A 4,670-nucleotide genomic window follows, 5' to 3' on the forward strand; every position below is an offset into this window, starting at 1 on the left:
TTTACACCTTGCTTTTTCATTTTAGGAAAAAGACCATCCTGTAAAAAAATAATTAATGTATCGATTTTCGAGTAATGAATTAAATGTATTTAGTGCTGGAATTTTTCAGTTGCAATTTCAAAGTCTGTAAGTTTAAAGAATTTTTTTGAATAAAAACATGTTTTTTTTAGATTTGGGAAATTACATTTTTACCTGTTGTATTTTTTTAATTATTACATCACATTAAATACATCGGAAGAAAGTCATATTTAGTTGACTTTAATCAGTATGAAGCTAAATTTCAGCAACTTTAATTCATACGAAATTTAATTTCACTAGGTTTGAATTTCCGAGTTAAAACTGCCGGATTAATATGAAAAGTTCATTAGCAACTAAACTCTCACATACTCAATAGGAAACTTCAGTGAGTTGAGTATATTATTGCTTCGTCAGAATTATATTAACAGTAAACGAGCGATAAAAAGTTAAAAACAATTTATTTTATTTTGCTCAGAGATTTTGAAAAATTATAAAATGTGATCTTGAGAAGCTTATGTTGGAATTAAAACAAAAATCTGAAAACGGATTAATCCGATGTCCATCTTTTAAATTTACTACTATTTTTGCAAATGAACCTTTTCGTAAGGAGGTTTATTAAACATTTTTAGATGTTTATATCTTGTCAGATAATACCACAGATACCACAAGAGTCAAATATCAAATACGAAGTCCCTTTACGTAGTAGATTTACCTATGTAACAATACATTGGAGAAAAAAGATAATTTTTAAAAGTTTTTTATTAATTATTACTATCACATGCTCTAAATCTTTACTTTTAATTAAGCAAAGTATTCAAAATATTATTTCTTTTCATCAACTAAATTTTTTTTGAAATCTTAACGGTACTTTTTAAAATAAAATCAAATCTGTAATTTCTCATAAGGATTAATGGTAAAGGCAATAATTATTTTATATTAATATCTTTTTTCTGGTTTTTTGCAGCTCTTTAAAAATTTAACTGGTTTACTATTTTATTATAATGTACTAGTATGCCAAGTTTCATTGAATTCTGAACTGTGTTTTTATAACCGAGGGTACTACCTTGAATGACTCATTTAATTTGGTTTGCGACATTCGGCACAATTTTTCGAACGTTAATAGATTTTTAAAAATGATTGACCATCACATCAAAGTTATTATGACAACCACTATTTTAATAATTTTTTAATACTGATTTTTTTAACAAATCTTTTGACTTTGACCCAGTTGGCAGCATTCGACATAACTTTTTAAGTACTAAAAAGTAAGCAGCTTTTGAAAAATTGAAAAGTTTTTCTGAGCAAACAATTCTCTGAAAAATTTTAAACAAGAATATTGCTCGAATGTATTAAAATTTTTTTTGAAACTTCAAATAATATTTTTTTTTTAAGCTACTGTAAAAGACTTCAGGAACTGCCACTTAAATTTTTTTAATATATGATTTCCTCTAAAAAGTCTTTTTAGTACAAAGTTTAATGAGGTATTACACAAAAATAAGTTGTTTGTCCATAAAAAAAAAAAAAAAAAGAATTGTTTGGATAGTTTTTTCAAGAAGAATCGACATAATAATAATCTGTATTTATATGTATAATATGTAAAATTGAATAATTTTTTTTAACTGTATTTATCAAACCTATATTTATTGATATAATTGAAATTTTTTCAATGTTTGTTATGCAAACATGAAGACCGAAATGAATCAAATAGAGGACAAAAAAAAAACGTCGAGATGAAAACCACCCGCTTTTCTGTTCTGTCAGTGAGGAGGAAAAGAAAGGGATGACTGGTATTGGCTTCATTCAACGACTAGTAACACATCAATATCTAAAGTAGGGCGTTGTAAACAGTTTTTAAAATGTAATTGTAGGTACATACATTATTGACATAATAAATATATTATTTGAGTTTTAATTGCATATTTTTTATACAAAAATAATTTAATTCAAAATTTTCCTACTATTATTTAATATTCATGCGTCACACATTTTTCCCTTAAGCGTCTCAGTGAATTAATTGAAGCATTCAAAAGTTATAGACTCTGTTTGTAACTTTATTTTTAGTCATGCTAAAAGTTTTAAAATTTTATAGATAATTGATTACCGGACTAAAAAAAATTCTAAAAGCGGCTAAAATAGTTACAAGCTTTGATGGAAAATTTAATTTAATTCATGCTTTTGTGTAAACTAAAACAAATAATTAAACCCTTTTCTAAAGTTTATTAACAATTTACAAGATTTAAAAAGATTTGAAATATTATAAATATATATATTTTCACAGTGCTTGTAGTAGCCACAACTGATTCAATTCAGTTATAACTTTGTGCGTAAAAAAAATATTTATGGATTTAACATTCATGAAATTTTTATATTTCTCTATGTTCTGAGCTCTTTTCAGTTTAAATGTGTTTATCTAAGGTGTAGATTTTTCGTCTTTTTCAACTGAAACGATAAATTTTAGTGTTCACAGTAGAACACGGAAAAAAGAACAGTTGAATAATTACAGTTTATAGTGAAAATTTGAATATTTAGCTGCCTCTAGTAAAAAAGTGGAAAAATTATAGTTTCAAAAAAAATTTTTCAAATTTAATACACTCTATAAGAGTGTATATTTAAAGCTTTAACCATCAATATTTAGAACTTTATTTTATCAAATTATTAAAATTAGTAACTTTTCAATTTTAAAATGTACGTCTTATCTAGATTGTTGAAATTCCATTTTGAAACCGTAATTTTTCTATTTTTATACTAGGAGCACCTAACTATTAAAATTTACACTACAGACGATAAAAATTCAACTGTTTTTTTGTTTGTTTTTCTTTCATGAATACTCATAACCATATGAATTAAATGTCGGCATCCAGGTGGAGAAAATCATTATTCAAAATGTAGACCGGAACGTAATTTGTTTTATTATAATTTAAATTATATTTGTTAAGTAGTAGCATGTATAAATTTTCTTATGAACGCATTTAGAAGTTTTATCTAAGTGAAATTTCATTTTTTTAACTTCCATTTTTAAGTTTTGGATATTTTTCTTATAGTCCAGCGATACGATACACCCACACTAAGAAAAAAATAATACTTCTAAGAAAATTTTCTCGATATAAGAACATACTTTCCTAATAATTATTGAGAATATATTTTGTTGTCTGAAAAATTGATTGAATTGGTCAAAATAATTTGTACTTAATTCAAGTAAAGCTAGTCGTTTACTTATCTATTTCGATAGCGGCAAATATTTCATAATGAAGGTAGATTCATATTCTTTTGTTACAAAATTAATAAATTTAAATGGTCCATTTCAATAAATTCCTGAGCCAAGAAATTCTATTCTAGACAACAATTTTTCGTTCTCTCAATGTGCATAGTAAAATTTAAACGAAAATTTTCACAGTCCCAAGCGTCACAAAAAACTGTTGACTTTTTGGTAAATTTTATTTAACAAGAAGTCAAAAATTAATAATTGTCAACTTAAATTCAACAAAATATTACTAAAAAAATTTTTGTGCCGCTTGGGGTGTATAAATGGTTTGAATAATACAAATATTTTAAACTATTTTCGTTAGATGTACCGATTTGAGCCATATTATTATTATTATTATTATTAAAAATAAACCATCACAAATAGAATCAGTAAAGTAAATAGTATTTAAAGCCGATTGAAAAAATCTATCTGAAATGGTAAGGTATATTGAAATTGATTTATCATCATAAGAGTTTCAAACTATATTCACTTAAGTGCACATTGAAGTGATGACTGGGAGCTAAGTTTAATTGATTAAAAATTGAATGCTTTTTTTTCAATGTATTAGATGGATTTCATCGCAATATCTCGCGTCACGTCATTAAGATTGTACCTGAAACTTTAATTGAGTTCGAAATTTGATTAAGTTTAAAAATGTTTGAAATTGCTGTCTAGTTTTAGAATAGTTTATACAATTTATTTTTTAATTTTGAGTAATTTAAATTTTTTCTGTCAATCATTCGATAATTTTGGAAACTGAAAATAAAATTTTGAAATTTTACTTTCGTTATTCAAGATGTTATAGTTTACCTAGTTGTTAAAAATTATTTTATACATCTATGAAAAATTTACAAGGTTCAAACGTAAAACTCTTTCAAACACATCCGTAATAAGGAATCTTACATTTAAAAAACTTTTTCCTTTAGAGTTCTATTGAGAAAATTCCGCAGTTATAAACCGCGATAAAGGATACTTAAAAGTATTTTTTTCCTTTGTCACATACATTGTAGAACATATCGGCTCAAATAAATTCGAAGAAATTCCATCATTAAAAAATTTCATCATTATTTAATTATTTAAGAGGGTTAAATTACTAGCCAAAAAAGTTTCGGTTGCTTCTAAATAATTGTTTAAAGGGACTGGTTGTCCTGGATTAATTATCTAAGCTTCCGAAAAAATTGATAAAATTGAAAAGATTAGTCAAAAAAAGCTAATTACATTCTCAAACAAATAAATGATAGTTTAAAAACCTAAAAAATATGGATACATAGCAAACCAAATTAAAATGTATCGAAAATAATTTTAAATGATTTTCAATTTCCAATCATTTATTTTCAAATTTTTTAGCATGTAATATAATACCAGAAACGTTAAATTGTAATATTTTTGGTAATTGAAAGAAGAAAAA

The sequence above is a fragment of the Cotesia glomerata genome, linkage group LG1, assembly GCF_020080835.1.
Source record: "Cotesia glomerata isolate CgM1 linkage group LG1, MPM_Cglom_v2.3, whole genome shotgun sequence".
Taxonomy (NCBI): domain Eukaryota; kingdom Metazoa; phylum Arthropoda; class Insecta; order Hymenoptera; family Braconidae; genus Cotesia; species Cotesia glomerata.